General features: G+C 36.1%; 1 protein-coding gene across 1 annotated transcript in view; it reads right to left on the reverse strand.

Moving 5' to 3' along the window:
• The window catches only part of LOC126854714 (steroid receptor seven-up, isoforms B/C), a 197463-nt gene extending 180869 nt beyond the window's left edge, over positions 1–16594 (reverse strand). The window contains exon 1 of the mRNA XM_050601704.1: positions 15759–16594. The gene's annotated coding sequence lies outside the window, so the exon portion shown is untranslated. The remainder of the gene's footprint in view (positions 1–15758) is intronic.
• Positions 16595–20362: the final 3768 nt, after the last annotated feature.

A 20362-nucleotide genomic window follows, 5' to 3' on the forward strand; every position in this document is an offset into this window, starting at 1 on the left:
ATCGTCCTTTGCCTTATACCATCGACCCTTCGTTCGCCGCCTCGACGGAAATGACCTCGGTGCTGTCTCTGCGCGTCCAGCCGTCCACGATCTCGCACGTCGATGACATCGATAGGAGCCGCAGAATGCGTTGTAAATTATTTCGCAGTGCCCGGCCAGCATTAATCGCGCGCCAAAACATTTATGCGCTTTGAGCTCTCGGTCATTTCGCGATATGAACGAGATACTCTTCTTTTCGAAAAAAGCGCAGAAAGTAATTATAAAAATTATAAAATAGTATAATTATAAAAATTTTTGTATTTTTCTCGAACGCGATTTTAGCGAAATATTTTCCAAATAAAAAAAAATGTCAAGATAATTAATTTTTTTAAGAAAATAGTTATATTTTTCTGTGAGGACTATAATTCTCTGAAGATATCTCTTAATTTCACATAATACTAGTTCTGCGCAGGGAAAAAAAATTATAATTTTCAGAATCTGTTTCAGAAAGTAAACCCAAAAAAATGTGAAAAATATTTTACGAATACATTTCACGAATACATAGTAATATCAGCGGACAACATTCTCACTCTCTTTCTCTTCGTCAGTTCAGAGAGATCTCGACGAAATGCAGGATGCGCGGACATCCCACCATGGATGATGCCACAATGTTTGACCGAAAAAATGCTCGAGTCCACTCTTATTATTCAGGATTTCGAACCGTTCGTCGGAGATACGGTGAATTATGCATGGTCAGTCCCGCGACGTCGCGCCACGCCGGCTCTTTCCCATGCATGCCATGCATATGCCGAGTGATAGATGGATGTGTCAATTTCATCGGGGCTCGGTATCGATGCGAACCAGGGTTATCTTCATCGACTCGAAGATTACGATACGCTCGCTCGCGTCTAGATGCGAGAGAGTGAGCGAGTCATTTTCCTCGGGGCGATAAATCTGCCGCCAATACTGATACAGGACTCTGAATTCGCAACCGTGAACGGACCAACCATTCCAATGTCGTTATCCTACTCGGACATTTTTTTGTCGGCCACGTAACGCATCGTCGAACCCGCGAGCGAGTATTACCATCATCCGTTACGAGACCCGTGTCATAAAAGAAGAGGACTCAGCATGGTTGTTGCATTTTATTAATTTATTCAATATCATGAGACTTCTCTAAACTTCTTTTCGCTATATATTTTATATCTCAATAAATTTAATAAATTTGACAAAAACAACTAGATATTATAAATCATTGTTTTTAATTAAAATAGATAAACCACAAGATTCAAATATTTTTAATACAATGACTTACAATCTCGTTACGTCTCAGCTATTATTATAATCATTCAAAATTCCATAACAATAAATCTTTTCATATAATCTTTTTATATAAATTTTTGGCACACGAACATGTGCAACTTCAGTCTCTGGACGCGTCAAACTTTTAAGCATAAATCGCGCGCGCGCGATACTCGGGACGAGTAGAACGATCTGTATAGAACGCGAGCGAGAGGGCCTTCTCCCTAACCCTCCCTCTTATCCTTCTCGTCTTCGAGACCACTATCGTAAAGTCGAAGCTTTATCACCTGCCGTCATCCGCCCGCGACGTAGATGAAAATCTCCCCTACCTCGCGCGGCAGGTTTTTTTTTTTTTTCAAAGGTCGTGACTACTTGTTAAACGTCGTCCGCCGGCTCATCCACTTACGCGCCGACATTTACGATAGCATCAACGCCGCCGATCCCGGTTTTATTTAATTTTTCTATTAGAATACGTTTACATTATAATGCTGCCGATTTCCGGTGATTTCCAATCGATCGCTTCTGTAGATTCAATCGAATTGAAATTATTAAAGTATTTATTGTTTTCATATATGCGCAAAATTAGAATATTTTAAACATTTCTCAAATAAAAGAATAAGAATGCTTTTATCATAATTCGAAACAATACCTACTCATTTAATCTCATCGATATATCTCCAATCGCACATAATATATTTTTTATCATTAAAGTCTCTCCTTTAATTTTATTTAAAAAATTAAAAACATTCTAAGTAAATGACAAGATTCATTTATATGCATTAATTTGCCCTAATGGATAAATAATAATATAAGCAATAACCTGACACATGGAAATTTCATTTACTCTGACAAACTATTCTCCAACTTAGCATATTTCGTTATGTAAGCGTTTTCGACTTATGAATGCTTGCAACGGCCGTGCGAAACTTGCCCCGATTCTCTCTCTTTTGCTCTCTTTTTCTCTCCTTTCTTTCGCGGTTCGATAAACGCTCGGTTGAACGCGTCAACGCGGATTACAGCACGCCCAAAACACAATGACAAGCTCCTCGGGACTCTGCGACAAGGTCAGGTCACTCGTCGGATGGGCCCTACGAAGGGCGCGCGGTATCCTCGGTACAAAGTGCTCCTCGTGTAGAATATTCAATGGAGCAAAAGAAATTAGAGCAGGGCAAAACCGACCGTGGCCATTAATCGATCGTCTTTTCGTAACGCTCTGAGCTCATATCAACTTTTGCAATTAATTAAATAAATTTATCATTCAATTTTTACTAGTAAATAGAGGTAATTTTAATGTAAAAAACCTATAATAATTTTATTTCTCGAAATATTTGTTATATTTAAAAGGAAGTTGAGTACGGAAAATTCTTGTAATTCCATCTGTATATAATTTCAAAGAAAATAAAAAAATTATTTTAAGAAATTCCAACACAGAGCTGCATTTTAATATGCAACTTTAATTGTAATGTAGCTGCAATTGTAATGCATTTGTAATTAATATGTTTATCGATATTATAAAATTACACAAATGTATAATATAAAAGCAAATTTGTTCACGGGATCAAAGAATTCTGGAAAATTTCTGATGGAAATTGAAGCATTATTAAAAATGCAATTACAAGAAAATCTCATTAAAATAATATTTTATATACCACATTAACATTTTTTTTCATAAAATTTACTTCATATATTTCGTCATCATATATATCATATTTGCGTATTATGCGAAAAAAAAGATTCTTTCATATAATATTTTAAATTATCGGTTTGCATCATGCTTTGTCACGCGACAGTGCATCAGGTGAAATATACCTGACGCCCAGGAAGCAAGTTCCTTTTTCACATTACTTATATAAAAAAAAAAATACTAATCCTCTATATATCTAATAATGTTTATCGACCACCGGTTTGTCTTCGCACAGCGGTCAACTGTGACTCGGAAAATATTCGGCACAACGGAACACACCGTACCGTTTCATTCTCTATTGGGGTAGAACTCTCCAGTCACACTTGCATACGTAATAATGGTATAAAGCCGAGGGGTGCCACGCAGCCTTTATGCGGGAAAATTTACTATAAAGCTGGCAAAATCACCGACGACGAGTCGCCCCTCAGCCCGGCCGGCATATGAAATCCAAATGGTCATCGTAAATAAAAAATCCGTTTTTTTTTCTCCCTTCCCCGACCGCGCGTATGCGAAAAGCGCCGGAGTTTATTCATATTATGTCGTAGCCTCGTCGCAGCAACAACGTGTCAGCCGAGCTTTTCGTTAAAGGGACTTCCCTCCCCAATCGTATTTTTCACCCGCATAAAGCATCTACTACCGCGTGAAATCGTCATCGTTTACATACCGCGAGAAAAGTTTATCCTCGACTAAACATCCCTTTTTAGCATCAAAATTCGATATTATCACCATTTGATTGAATAATTATACGGATAATTGTTTTTTACTTTAAGAATGTTTTCGGATATTTATCCATTAAATGTAATAAATTATTTGAATATATTACGCGGATAAATTAATTTCAATATTTATTTGAATAATTATCATTCGGTTATACTTGATCAATTTTCTTGTATATATCGTATTTTGCGATAATATTCTTCAAAGCTAAAATGAAAAATTTTTCTATATGTATTCATCCTACATTTAAAATAATAATCGTATTTTTACTTTAATCCAAAACTGCTTTCCATCCTATTTATCCGCCGCTTTTGTACATGTAAACATGTACAGACTCTTTAATTTCCGCGATTTCCCATCTCCCTATTAATCTGACAGCTGTCACATAAATTTCCATTTCACAAGTAGCCGCTGGACATTCAATTTTATTTTGATTTTTGGGTCATCGACTTGAAATAAAAATTTATTTTTTTAATGTTACAATTTTTACTTTTAGAAATATGTTTTCGAAAGCATTTTTATAAAATATGATTTATAAAAAAAACTATTAACAATATTTCTAATTAAAAGAAAAATACAACTTTTTTTGCTTTATCGTGTATCCACAAAGTTTCATAAAAAATCGTACGATATTTAAATGTTTCTTATAAATGGCCGATCTATTTACATTGTTCCTGAAACGATCATAAACGATACGGCGACGAGAGTGGCACGGCAAGAGTGGCACGTCGAGGGCGGTGCAACAAGGGACGAAAAGAGAAGGACAGAGAAACGGAGAATAAGCAGCGTGTATAAACGTGGAATTAATTTCCATAGTCGGGATCCCAATGAATAACAATAAAGCGCGAGGGCAATACGACGTCACACGGCGTACCCACAATCCGGGACAGATCGTTACGCGCGACATTAACTTTCGGCTTTAGCCTCGTTTATGCTAATCCCGTCCAGGGCATCTGTTTTCGCCTGCAGTTCGCGAAACGCGGCCCGGAATGCGTTTTTCGTTTCTCGTAACCCGCTCCGCCACACTTCTCCATGTGGCTCCGTTCGTCTTATTGTGATTCTCCTTTTTCATTCGGCCAAGAGACCGTCCGTTCAGTGCGACCACCGGTCAGTCCTGACGTCATCGTCCCTCTTACCCGCGCGAAGGCCCCGCCGCGTGCGCAGGGGCCCCGTGCATTCTCCGTCGCCCGTCGTCGTCCGTCGTCCTGGGTTCACGGGTTCAGACAGATGCGAGCTGAGCGCTAACGAGAACAATTAGAAGTTCCACTTTGCGCTCTCTAAGGCTCTCTCGGTTCCCTCTAAAAATAAACACGGCCACTTAATGGCTCGCTCCGTCATAACTCGCGCAGATGCGAGCCCGTCTTATATTATTCCCACGAATGACCCCGCGTTTCTCCGAATACACCACCAAAGTGCCACCAAGCTATCTCTTTTTTTTCTCTTTCCTTCTCTGTTACTCTCGCCGGCGACGGCTTCCACGCGCGACGTCTTTATCGGGGATCATGAAATCGCCACGAGCCGGCTAAAAATATTTTATGAGCAAAAATTGGTAAGTCCGCAGTCCGCACGCGCGAAATGTACGCAAAAAAAACGTTATTAAGAATACGATCTGTTAACTTTAAACTTTTCGCAATCATCCTGCTTCAAATGGTCATTAACGAATATTAAAATGACAATTAATTTTTAGAGATTCGTAGAAACTAAAAATGATGTAGCATTAAAAAAACACAAAGAAAATATTTTAAAAATGTACTTTATCATAAAAAAGAAATTTGTGGTTTTCTAAAATAGCATTAAAAATTTTAATATGTTTTAATTATTAATTAGTATTTTTTCAATCTAAAATATCCAAATATCTATTTCTTGAAGATTTTTCTTCAAAATCTTCGATCAATCTTCGCAACTGTTCGAATCACCCAAAGAACGAGAATCGCGTTATTCGAAAAACGATAAGTAATAATAACGGTTATCAGCCCATTCTCGGCTCGATGGTGCGTTTAGCGGCTCAGTTTCCTTCCCCGTTGCAAGCCTTATCCGACCACTGATATACTTATCTACAGTAATAATTCACCGGGACAGCGAGCTTTCGGGCCTCGAAGGAATCGTACGGTAGACTTAACGATCCTTCTATGAATCGATTTTCGTGGTTGCTTCAACTCTTTTTAAGTCAAGAGATTTAATTCTTTTTCAGTAAAATAAATAAAAACATATTTAAAAAAATATATATTCTTAAAAAAAAAAAATATGTGTACTAATATATTTAGCTTTGCAAGCATTGAGAAATCTAGCTTGTTAATTTTAAATAATTTTTTAACTGTGCATTAATACATGGGTATTCATTATCAATTTAATATACCAGAATGCAGAAAAATATCTAGGAATTTAATGCTATGCGATGAGTTGGTTTTAATATGTTTAGATTACCAATATCTTCTGGTAACTGTATCCAAATGGCAACAGCTCGTATCATCGAACATAAGCGCGTGCTACTATGCTCGGAATGTGTATTTAACTGTCTGTTTAATTGGGCCTAATGGAGCGATATTAGCTATCCGTGTATTACGCGTTAAGCGTCAACTATCGCGGTGCATCTTGCGTATCATCAGAAGTTCCTCTTTAATGCTTCTCTCTCTCTCTCTCTCTCTCTCTTGTAATCTCTTTTATTCGCTCTAAAAATAAATTCTGTAAGATCTTGATTTTTAAGATTATATCGCAAAAATGTTTCAGTTTGCGGAATATTAATGGTTAATGAAATCCAATAGATACAAATAAGTATATCTCCAAAAAAAATATCAAAATAATTAAAATTAATAAAAAATTAAATAAAAAAAAAAATTAAAAAAGATAAACTACTTAATAAAATAAATAAGTATAACATTTTTCAAAATTTGCTTTTTAAAATACCTTTCTTTAAATTGTCATTAAATAATCCCAACGCATTGAAAACAATATATATATATATATATATATAATTTATACGTAAAAGGAAAATTAATAATTAATAAATCTTATGAAACCGAGTTTATATAGTTTGAAAAGTCTGGATAAAATGTTCTCAGCCGCGCGTCATTGCAGCCGCAAAACGCAAAGTGTGACAAATGACAAGCATTAAAGGCGATTATCTCGACAGGGAGCCGCGGCCATCGTCCGCGTATCGTATCGCCTTTAGCGCGCGGAATGAAACAGCCGGAGAAAAGGGGCCCGTCATACAAAAAGAACGGTACTTATAGTCATCGTTATATACGATGGCCAAAATATCTGAGAAGCAATGTAAAGACGAAAAAATCATACAAAAAATATATTCTGGAGAAATAGAATGAAGGATTGCGACGAAAAGAAATCGACAAACGAGTCAAATCGGTAAGAGATAAAAAAAGGAGGAATACACACACACACACACACACAATATATGTATATGAATGGTTTGATAAGTAATCGCTAGTTGTTGTGGCTCATTGTTTCAATGTCATAATCATCAATTTTATTTTATAAATTCCAACATGCATTTCTCTTTCAAGAATAAAAAAAAGTGCAAAGAGAGCAAAAGAACAGACGGAAAGAAAATACGACGAACCGAGAAATAGATGCCGACAGAGTGCCGGACAACAAGGAGAAAGGGATGAAAAAAAGAAAGAGAGAAAAAAAGAGAAGAAATTTCGGTAAAATACGGAGTAAAGTAACGGAAGGCACGCAAAATTCTCCGCTGCAACCGCAACAAGAGCAAGAAAGGTCGAAAACAATTGCGGAATAGCCGTGGCGACAGAACAATCGAAGGACGAAAGGGGAAAGAGACGGCAAAAAGGCAAAGAGAAAAGACGAAGAAAGTGAGATAGAAAATACGGCGAGGACGAGAAGGGCGAAACAGAAGGAACAACGCAAAGAGAGCAGAGAATAAAAGGAAGAGAGAGGGAAAACACGATGGCGCGGGTGTATAGTGAGTTATGGTTATACTCGCCAGCGAGTATACCACGATTCCTCCGAAGAAGCCCCCACGTGTCCGCAGTAGAGAGGAAGCTCCCGTGGCGCGAAAGGGATGCGCGGGAAGGGTTTCGAGAGAAAAGACGGGATGGGAAAGAGAGGAAGTGGCGGAACCGCAAAGGAGAGAGAGAGAGAGAGAGAGAGAGAGAGAGAACAGGAACTTACTTGGAAGCGAATGTAACTTTATTGTGAACTTATCGCTGTCAGAAGGCAAACAATGGTCCGATCTTCGCACCATTCGTCCGAGATCTGCCCCTGCCATCTTCACCACCAACCTCGCGTAGTTCTTTACTCCCCTCCTCCCGCCCTCTCCCCTCATCGTATTCTACTCTCGCCCCCGCCACCGAGGAAGTTAGGAGGGAATATACCCTGGCTCCGGCGCCGCGGTATCGCCGCATCGCATCTATCGTTTTACGGATCCGAAAGCTCGCGGAGCTTACCAATATGTAAACGAGTCGCCGATGGGCACGACCATCGCCCCCTCCCTCCCTCCCCCACCCCTCTTTCTTCCCGTCCCTCGGTATATAGCGACGTATTATATCAGGGGAGATGCACACAAATATCTCGCATGCCGACCACATTTTTTTCGGTCCCTTACTTTGCTCAAGGATTCCCCCCCTTGAGTTTGATGTCTCTCCGGTTGCAACCCCCTCCCCCCGGGGTGAACCACGCGCTCCCTCGCGACATTCCAATTACGAATTCGACACTCTGACGCCGCTCCGCCGTGTCTCCCGATTTTCGGCAACGCACGTATTATCCCCCTCGTGAATGTATCTGTTGACTGATGTCATCCCACTATGTGTTCTAACTGCGGGTACTTGCAAAGGTCGGTTCAAATTTTAAGACAATAAATATGTTTGATTGTAGTTAAGCATCTGTCTTATGTTTTTGGATTTATTACATAAATCTAAATGGTATTTGATTTAAAATTTTCAAAAATCTTTTTTTATTATTGGAATTTTTGTGAACTTTATTAGGCCATACATTCCAGAATTAATATATTCTTTTTAATAATTTTAAGGAAATTATTAAATATTATTAATTTTAAAAAAATTTTAAGAAAAAAATGCAATCATGATCGTTTAAAACCGTAAGAAAATGCATAGAAGTTTAAAAAATTCCCTGAAAAACCAATCCCAAGTCCCAACGAAAATTGCACAATCGATGAGCATTTCTCGTTAGTAAACGGACAGCCGATCGTTCACACGCTAATCAGTCTCAGGGGCTCGATTTCCGACACAACCTTCCGCTTTCCTTCGGAAGCTCAAGACGTGACGAATCGCCAGGACGTGTCCCAAACAACTGTTTACGAGCTCAACACGCCGAAGGATTCGTCGAACCATGTTTTCTCACGAGTGGACGTTCCCGGTTCCCGAGAGATACGATATCCTCCTCTTGTTTAACAGATGATTTTTCAGGAATTGATATTACGTTGCGATCGCGAGGCACGTGGTCTTCACGCGATATTCAGTTTCTTTATTTGTTCTCGTAATTAATCCCGCAAATTGCGTAATATTATAGCCGATAAAATAAAAATCACTACCGATATTTCGATATTGAGCTGTGCTAATATAAAAATATCTTTTTATCGAAAATCAATTTGAAAGTTCAAAGATCGATTAAAAAAATTGATTAGAAAAATCTATATTACAAAATGCAAATTAATTCAATTGAAAGCAAACAGCTGATCTATGATCTACTCGCGGATTAACGACGTATCGCAATTCACGAGGGAACTGATTTTGCATGCTCGTAAACGCGCCGCATAGGATATCAGATCCCAAGAACGTTTTATTGAATGCCGACGATTTCAAACGAACGCTCGCTAAGGCTAAAACACCTGTTGACCGGTATCCGTCGGCTTTAAACGCCGCGGATTCTTAATTGGCCTGCCTACCAGGCATTCGACAAGAACTCGAGCGTCAAACGTCATCGATTTACCAAGACGACTCGTAAATGATATTGTTTACGTTTTAACGCTCGCAGCCATAAAACGAAAAATTATCGTTTCCGAGCTGCGTGCTGCATGTCTCGAAGTCGTACTTATTATTTCATGGCATTTTAACTCGCACTAAGCTATCTCCGATGATAACAAGATGCTTGTCCGTTTAATATATAGCTCCGATAAATATAAAATTTATAAATATTCACTATAATGTATTGTAAATCATTAGTTATATATATATATATATATAAATATTATGTCTTATAAATATCTTTGTAATTTTATATATTTGAAGTACTGTGTTGTATAATATCTAACTGTAATAATTATTGATACTTCAAGATAGATTAGAAAAAAAAATGCATTAATAACGTACAAATAAATTATGTAAAAGGAAGAATAGAATAATTATTACAATTACATAACAAATAATATAATAATATAATAATAATATAATAATATAATAATATAATATAAAAAATAAAAAGTCTAAAGAAGAGTATACAGTTACTAACGTAAACTAATATTAAATTAAGATATGAACTAAGGTCAAACTTATAAATTTTCTAATTTTAATTAGGTTCTCTTTCCCATTCTAAGTGTTATATTTTGAACGATTCTGCTGGCGATTTTTCCAAGAGATCACGGTCATTCAAAATAATAAAGTTACACGAACGAATTAGAGACGATTCCAGCACCGAGACGCGTATCGTCGTTTCATCGTCTAATTAAGGCCCGGGCCTTATGTACGCGCGTTCCGCTCGCTCGCAGTCGCGTTGTCGCGCGTATGATTTACACGGGGCAGTTTCGAGAGCGGAGAAGGAGACACGTGCGATGAAGTAAGCGAGATACGTGATGTTGTTTAATGTATAATGCTTCTAGCGAGCAGCCGCGGGATCGTGAGAGAATTCGTGTAAAAAAAAAAGGAGCAGACCGGTGTTATTTATCGGCCGCATCCGCAGCCACGGATAAGAGGAGGATAACAACGGGTCGCTGCTCGCGTCGAGAGCGTTATAGTTGAGAGATATTTGTCATAAGACTAAAGCATAATGAGAGATGTAAGAATACCAAGAGAAAAATAAAAGAATAACATTTAATGCTACATAAATAAGATAAAAAGTGCGAGAAGAGCAATCAATCTGAAGAAACAGATTATGAATAATCGATATATAATAATAATGCGTGTGTATAATTATTTTTTAATTTTTAAACGCTTTAATTAATTCGCGGATGTTGCTCGATAATAATTAATGAGACTGGGTATTTCTTGATAATAATTTTTTTTTATACAAAATATCTCCCATATTGAAACGTTTTAATTAATTCGTATCTTATTGTGCAGAATTTCTCGCGTAGATAAGCTGGCAATTTTCGACGACGTTATCAGGCAGAAATTGTCGAGCACGTTCGAATTAGCGATATTTAATGAATAATACGTATAGAAAAACGGTTAATTGCACTGCGGTAAAGAGTGACCACTTACAAAGGCGACGACAGTTTAATTGGCAGGAAAGAATGAGAGCGCGCGGAATTACAGCGAGCAGAATTTCGATCGACGACGACGAGGACGAGGACGACGACGACGACGACGGCACAAAGAAGAGCTCACCAATTCGCGCGTTTCGAATGAACGGCACGATCGTACGAATTAATTTAATTCGATCCAACAATTCGCGCACGCGGTGACGTCGTCATATAACTTCGGCCGTTAAACGCGCACTTAAAACGCGAGTTTATCGCACGGGAATCGCGACTACGTCTCTCCGCCGATACGCGGAAACAATCCCGCATTAATTCCCGCATTACACGCGTTAAAATTTATTACCTACCGCGCCGACGTTTCCGTGGAATCGACGAGCCGTTAAACATCATTGTCTTCGACGAGTTGATCGATAATATTCATACCCGTTCTCTCACATTTTCCCGAAGATATTAGCGCGGAAAAATACGCTCTTTCGAATGCAACGTTGCTTTTCGCGCGAATATCTTATCATCACGTGTTGCGAGAGTGGAACGTAAATGGACTATCGAAACACTATCTTGTACGATTGACGACGAGTTAAATGATTTGACAATTAATCATTACGTTTCCGTTTTCGAAACCCCGACTTTTCAATTGAATACCATTTTTCTCGATACTTAACGGCAATTTATCATCGCTGATTTTAAGTATCTTCATGATAGATCTATGATGCAGTCAGGGAATCGCTGTTGCGCCAATGTCATGAGTTATGTTCTTCAATTCTTTATATCGCTATGTTCGCTTATCCTCATATTTATCACGAATATCCAATATTAAACATCATTCACACACCTCTCTCTTCTCCCCTCTTCCTAAAAATACTAAATATATATTTCATCGTTATATTATAAGATGAAAAGAAACCTTCTTCTACGTATTATCGAAGATACATACAAAAATTTCTATTTCCAAAATGAGAAACTGTATGAACATAAATTAAGTACGCTCTCTTAAAGATTCATTAATTTATATTTAAGGAGAGAACTTAAGGAATATCTTAAGCGCGTTATTGACAAGAAAGAACGATTAGATGAGTTTCGAAAAAAAAAAAAACCCAGATAAAACTACACATATACGGGATTGTTGAAAGACGACGACCTCGGCGTTTAGGGTTTGCGACTTATCGATGAAACAGCAATCTTGAAGTATTAGGCGCGATTCTTTCGCGCGCTATCGACGTTGCGATATCGCGGCGGCAGTCAGGCCTCACGATACACACCACTATTAATATCTCGCCATTACCTTGTTCCATTCTCGGCTGCTACGAACGAGCCCCGACGAAGCAAAACGGGCACGACCCCCTCCCGCCACTCGCCCCCTCCACCCCTCCTCGTCTCGTCCACGTATAGCGCAACGTGCCCATTACGATCATTAGCGGCGCCGGCCGGCTCTCTTCGTATACGCGTCGCGGACGATCGTAGCGTAAGATCGCGCGATCTACAAGGGACCGCACGCTGCGCGGCAAAATGAGAAATAATCACTGCACGGCACGCCGCGATACCGTTCGTCTCCCACCTCTCTGTCATGTCACCGGTGACATACAGTCGTCACCAGGTACATGATCCCCCTCGGAGCGCGCGACCACGTCAAGCTCATTCTGGTTCACCGACCGTGCGGGCAATTTAACGTCGCGTCCATGACCATTTCCATCCAACCTTTACCCCTTTGAGACAAGGTATATGAAATTGTATTCTCTCGAAAATCTCGTTGAAATTTCGTCGTCAGACGAATTTTCGAATTCTGTGTAGCGTCTTATTTTAATTAAATATAAAAATTCTTTCTTCATTTAAAAGATTTTTAATTTTTAATATATTTTTAAATATATTTTAACTTGTTTGTATTAATTTTTTATTTTTATAGTGTATGCAATATTATTAATGCAAGTTAATACATTCGAATTGATGAGAGAGTTAGAAGAACCCTAAGCAGATAAGATAATTTTAGATAAATGTATATATTATAACAAGTTTTCCTATATAATGTATCTAAATTATTACATAACTAGCTAGAATCAAGGATCGCGCAAGTTCATCGATATTTCCGTTTAAACTACAAGGTATAAACGAGTTTAAATCGGTCACGCCATCGACGAATTAATAGCGTACGGAAAACATAGGCAACGGGATACGATCCTAAACGTGAAAAAAAGAAGCGGCCGCGGATTCTGCTGCCCGAAGGTCATCGATTACCTTCGCCTCCATGACGGCTCGTGGCCAATCGATTATCGCTACGGCTGCATAAGAATGCGCCAAGAAACCGAGCGAGCCAGGAATCCCTTTCTAATCACGCACGCGGACAAGGGCTCTATCTATCTCCGGGCTGCTCGTTTTTGCTAGCCTTTCCGCCAGCTCTCCAAGATTATCCCGTAACGCACCTTAGTTTCGACGTTACTCACGCTATTATACGCTCCAAACTATCTCAGACTCTACATACGTGCACAGGATCAGGTTGCACGATATTTCAACCACGAGATTTAGTTTCTAGATCGCATTAATGCCTCAACAAATTTAATATTCATAAATGCACTTATTTTAAAACAATTTAATTATTATCGTGATATACATAATCATCTAAATTATTTTTTTTAATTATTATCGTATCATGAAAATCCGATTAGAGACAATATTTCATAAAGCATCGGAGAAAAAATAAAAATCTGGTCTATAAACTTCAACACTTAATAAAGATATTTTTTGTGCCCTAAAGAAGCAATAAATAAAAATTTTTAATAATTTAATTATTATATGACACTTCAAATTAATTATAAAAGTAAAAAAATCTTCAAATTTTATTTATTTTATTAAATCCAAAATTTTGAGAATATAATTCAATTATTAAATTAATTTATATGCTTTAATATATTTTAAATTTTAAATTAAGTTTAGAATTTTCAAAAATAAAACTATAAATAACAGATATATTAATATATGAGAAGATTATAAAACATTTATATTACTATTATAATACATCACGGGTCACAAATGGACCACCGATCCTCATATCTAACCAGCTATAACATTATGGCCGAGATCAATCAGAGAATCAACTGTTTCATACACGAAGGAAGAAGCACCGACCATAACAAATTAATCTTCACACCCCTCTAAACTACAGACCGGCGCGTCATTAATTAGCCGTTCCACGAATAGCTCGTAAGATCGAAGCGGGAAGAAGGAACATGATGATCCACCTCGGAGATTCCACTTCTCTACACGTCTCTTTCGTCTCGATCTCGCCATAATCCTCACCCTCTCGTCAGTCCTCGGAACTTCTCTACTTCCGTTCCCCTTACCCTTTGTTTCTCCCTCACTATTCGCGCGAGACATCCGTATGCCAGCGTTATCGTATTTTAAGGAGGACACGAAGTCGTGCGGAATGTGTGCGCTCTCGCATGATTATTACATATGTATTACAATCATTTTGAAAAAGAAACGCGATAACAGTGACTGTGTTCTCTTTCCCGTTTGCGATATCGAATAAATCAATACGTGTTTGTAAAGGAACAGATATATAAGTTTCTAAAAATTAATAATTTTTTAATGATTTTCAGATGACAAGTTTCTCAAAAATTGGTTCCTCATAAAAAAGATTTTTTTTTTTTCATAGTTTTTGATTAATTAATTTTATTTTTGATTAGAAATTTCTAAAAATTATTTTTATCTAAACTATTTCTCTAACGCTCTATTTTTGGACGAAGTATCGACTGATAGAAGCACACTCTTCGACGTGAATAAAAATAGAAACTCGATACTTTGCAAGATCCCTACCGGTGATAGGATACACCGCAAACATCGGTCGCACTCTACGTTCTTCGTGCGGTCGTTTACGCATCGCGAGAATGAAGTCAGCTGTAATCGCGTAACCGCAAAGCAGACAGCGCTCTACCGTGCAGTAGCCCCCTTAAATCGTCACCGACGGCGGAAACCGCGAACGAAACGCACCGCGAGAATCGTGATCGCACGGAAGCGTGGCACGCGCGTAGCCATCATAAAAGTCTTGTAAAACGATCAGCTGATGCGGTTGGTTACGAATGATCTGCCCGCTTATTCTTGATATTTAAAGAAACGCCAATCGGCAAATAGGCAATCGGCGAAATTATAAGGCTTTTCATCAAGCAATGAATTTAAAGAGAAGAGATAATTAAAATTTACTATAATTGATAATTTTGATATAATTTTTCCAAATTTATAAATAATTATATATATATAAAAATATCAATTATTATAAATATTTTGTTATAAAAATATTTTCGAAGAGAATTTCAAAATAAAGTTTCTAAAATATTTTATATGCATAATAAAAAATATACAATCTGGTGAATAATCTGATGGTTCACAAACCTTATAAGGCTTTTTATTAAGTAAAATTCATAGATAAATAAAATTTAGGATAATTTGATGTAATTTTTCCAAATCTAAATATTTATCTATATAAAAATTTCTATTATCTATATAAAAATTATCAATTATAAAAATTTTGAAGAATTTTGAGAAAATTTTAAAATAAAATTTTTTAAATATTTTATGCTAAAATATTTTAATAAAATAACGTAAAATAAATTTCGCGAAGATAAGCGAGTAATTTTATAAGAAAAACTAATTAAATAAGTTATATAAATTGTATTTACATACCTCATGGTTGTTCCGCTGTCGCCCGATGCTTCCCCGAGCCTGCCTGCCCCTCCTCTCTCATATCTGTCACTGTTCCTTTGTAGCACTCCCGACACTCGCGGAAATACTTACGCGGAAACACATTAATTACGATCGCGCGACACTTTACACGGCACTCCCAACGCGTATTTTATATACATCGCACGACGCGAAAACTATAATCGCACGAGACAAAGATCCGTTTGACACTCGCCGATCGAGTACAGCCAAACTCGTAGGCAGCTCATCATAACAATGCTACTTGTCATAATAGAAATATACATACATATTTTAGAGCGATCTTATTATCCCGCATTATAGTATAAATAATATAAATATGCAAATTAAAACTAGAGCTGGGATATCCGCGAGTTGCAACATTCGAAAATCGACGAGATTAAAATAGCTTACGTTATACTGCTCGTATAGATTTCAAAGTCTCGTGAAATATGTATTTCAATTTCAGGTATGTACGAACGTTGAATTTATGATATGCGATTGATAAATATTAAAACAAATAATTATTATTATATATTATTATATATGTAATTAATCGAAATTTAGTATTCTCCACGGATGCGATATATACATAACAATCTCGCGAAATCACTGTATTATTTCTACTTTAGATGAACATAAACCGCGCGAAATACTTGCTTCGGATAGCGAGTGTTAAAGCGAGTGTTAAAACGTAGCTCCGATACAAGTTGTTAATTACTAGTTATCGTAGAAATCATAGTGATCGCGTTTAACATATTTCGATACGTTATTGCCAGGATCGCGTTTGCAGGAGAAGAGCTACGACACTGCCTACGACCTATACGACGTTCGCGGTGCGAATGATAACAAGGTTACCTCAAGTACACAGTCGAGCGCCGACCGCTGTGTTGACACATTCCATTCGCAATCGTGAAATATATGTATACACTAGCTGTATTTACAATAATACGTTGAGTATTCTGTTTCTTTTTTCTTGTCTATAAATTTCAATACATACGTTATATTATCGCGCATCACGAATCTAATATTTATTTAAAGAAAATAATACTTATTATTAACTGTCGTTTGGTTAAAAAAGATATCATGTAACAATTGTAATAATCGTGTGGCATGATCGCGTTTGATATCTCTTAACATTTGTCGCTACCGTGTTTTGTGCGATAATAAAAATGATAGACGGAATGCCTCGTGCTTTTATTCGAGATGACAATAAAATAAGTGCGCTATACATCGCAAAATTCCACGCGTTTGTTTTCTATTACTTCTACGTTTGATTTTTTATAGAGAAGTTATGTAATGTCTGAATATTAAAAAGGAATTAATATTAATGTTAAAAAATATTAATAAGATTATAAATCTTATTTTCTATTTCTTAAGTCTTTAAGAATTTCGTAAAGGGATATATTAGATAATAATAGTAATTTGAAAGTTCTATAAATGTATGCATGCTTTCTTCATTCTTTTGCGTCGATTATCACATACATTTAATCTAAATAATTAATTGTCAAAAATATAATTATACTTATACATATTTTATTTTACCCCAAAGCAATGTAACTGGTTATTTTTTAGAAAATTATGAATTATAATATCCATCTAAATTTTATCATTATTTTACAATATTATAAATAATATTTTAATTTTACAATATTATTATATTAATTTTTATCAATGAGAAAATGTTGATCAATTTGTTGTTTTTATGAGGCAAAATGTGCAACTCATTAAACGTGAAAGGGTCAAAAAGCGCGGCCACGGATCGTTCAGGCGTGTTCGCGGCGATAAACTCATTGTAACGCGGTAGAAAAACTGTTCGAGATTTCCAGAGCGGATAGGCATGACGTTGAGTCTTGGCTCTCGTGGAAGAGCGTGATATTACATTTGGTCACACTGTGCCGCGCAATATGATAGCGACGTCGCCTTGAAAAGGGCCACGCTTTAACCGCTTCCGTAATTTGCCAGCCTCAAAGTATTCGCTCGTCATAGTAAAACATTTTTTATTCCACTTTATTCGCTGCATCAAATCATCTCAATGGCGGACAGAACAATTTCCAGGATGTTTTGCAAATGTGCGGAGAGTCCGACTATATTCAAAAAATTGTAAAACTACGTGTTCAATGTCAAAGTGACGAAATAAGTAGAAAAAATTGAAATAATCTCGTTTAGTTATTAATGAGTCATCAAAATATTATACTACATTTTTTAAACTATATTTAGTATAACTATATCTCTTTTATAAAATTTAAATAGTCTCTCTCTCTCTCGAGGAAGTGTCTCGCTATAAATTTAAATAGTAATTAAATATATGCCTATATAAAAAAAATATTTTTTTTTATAATTAATCGCTGTTAAAAAAAAGATTAGTGTGTTAAAAATAAATTTTGTATGAATGTTAATGTATAATATTTATATTATATTATAATTTTACGACTCGCGCTCTTTTAAGGCCAATGAATTGATAGATCGTAGTCGTAAAGTGTAACGCGAGATCGAATCGAGAGATTCGAGTTTTCGTGTAATATGGGATTGGAATTACCATATCACACACGGAAGTTTCGCATTCCCCTTCCCACCTCACAATGCAATCCGAGAAGTAATACAATCCAGCATCTAACCGAGTTTTAGTTCATATTCAGCACAATCCAAAATTAGATCAATAGAATCAGTCTTTTTCTATATGACTTTATTTCCCTCTTGTTTATTTCTATTAGTTAGTTTCTTTTATCTCCGTTTTTCAGGAATATTAGAACTATTCAAGTCGTATAAAATAAAAGAGGAAGTTAAATAAATTTTATAGAAACGTTTGTCATAAACTCTATTTGTGTGTAAATTAGTCATAATATAATTAATAACTAATTAATAATAAATTTTGTAATTTTTATTTAGATCGTTTTAAAAAATATGAAGAAAAAATATATATTTTATATTATACATAACAGCAAAAATATATATGTAATTATATTTTTTAAATATTTATTTCAAAAATATATACTCCTTACAAAGATATAGAGAAGCGTGAGATATAGAGAATTGGAAATATGGATAGTAACCTCGTATTGATGAATATGTGAGGTACACAGCTACTGTGAAATTTCATCCTACTTTTGATACCAATGGCAAGATACTTGAAGTACCTAAGGACTTGGCAAGATAAATGCATCCCTAGAGTGTGTCGTCTAACAACGCCCGGCATCCCCGTGAAAAGTAATATCGCGCGACGTTCAGCGCAAGAAAGTGCTTTTATCGTGGAAAGTTCGTCTCGTTATCTAGCAAAAAGTGGCAAAGGAATTTACACGCGAACTCGCTGTTAGCAAGACGATACCGAATGCGATCCTTGACTGAGGGAAGCATGATAAAACAAAGACGCGTTATAAATGTTAATTAGTTAATTCTTTCAAGATCAAATTTATGTTTTATCATAAACTATATTTGTTTATAAAATAAATAATTCTTGATTAAAAAGCATCTATTTTTAAAGCAATTAAGGACAAAGAAAATTAAAATATTTTTCATTAATTCATTATTTTATTCTTTTATATTAATAAAATTTCATTATTATTTTATCGTATAATTATTTTACTGCTTAAAAATATATTTACTACGTTTCGTATATATTTCACTATCCTTATCTCTTATTTTTTATATATTTTCTGCTTTATGTGCATTATATCAATAAATAAGAATTTATTATATATTAAAATATGAATAAGTATTGTTACGTAAGATAATTATAAATTTTTATCGTCTCTACATTTTGTTGATTAGGCGAGTAATCCACATAACGAGTTCCACATGACATGTCTTACGTCAAACAGGTGAATCTCCGTCATCAAATTAGGCGCGGAGATCCATCCTCCTGCCAGCAATAATTATTTAGCCATGATCTTAAGAGTAACTTAACGCAACGTCACCTGCGCTCCGCCATCTGCTAAATCGCTCTTGTAGTTATCTTCCTAACGCATCGCTTAAAGCTCAGGAAAATGTCATGGTGTAATATAGTTTGATTATCTCATTTTAGATGAAAAATTATAAAGCAACATACAATTTTTTCAAAATTTATTTAATTCGATATCTCTTTAAAAGTCTTTAGTAATGTCATTATTAAAAGAGATCAAGTCATATCCCTAATATTTTTTTATTATCTTTTTTATAATAAATAATTATTGATCGCTATATTATTCATATTTCATGTACAATAATGAAATAAAGATTTAAAAGAAAATTGTAAGGAAAATCATAAATCCAACTCATTTAACTTTTTTAAGCTGTTATCAATCGACATGTAAGATGAACGTCTCAAAATGATAAAAAAATATCTGACAACCTTATTATTCAGCTCGTAAAAATAAAGCAGTTTCTAATCAATTAAATCATTGATTTTATCGCAGACGAGTTTATCTTTTATACTTGTGACAATTGTGGAACAATCGCATGCGCGGACATAATACCAGGAAAAAGAATATATAAAGCTCAACCGCTCTACCTAACGACCTTCAGATTTTTTATTGCGTCATTAAACTTCGCCTCGAAAGATGGCCCGGTCTCGCCGGGCGTTCCTCAGGAACGACTCGTCTCATCTTAAGCGC

Source organism: Cataglyphis hispanica, chromosome 14 (assembly GCF_021464435.1).
Source record: "Cataglyphis hispanica isolate Lineage 1 chromosome 14, ULB_Chis1_1.0, whole genome shotgun sequence".
NCBI lineage: Eukaryota > Metazoa > Arthropoda > Insecta > Hymenoptera > Formicidae > Cataglyphis > Cataglyphis hispanica.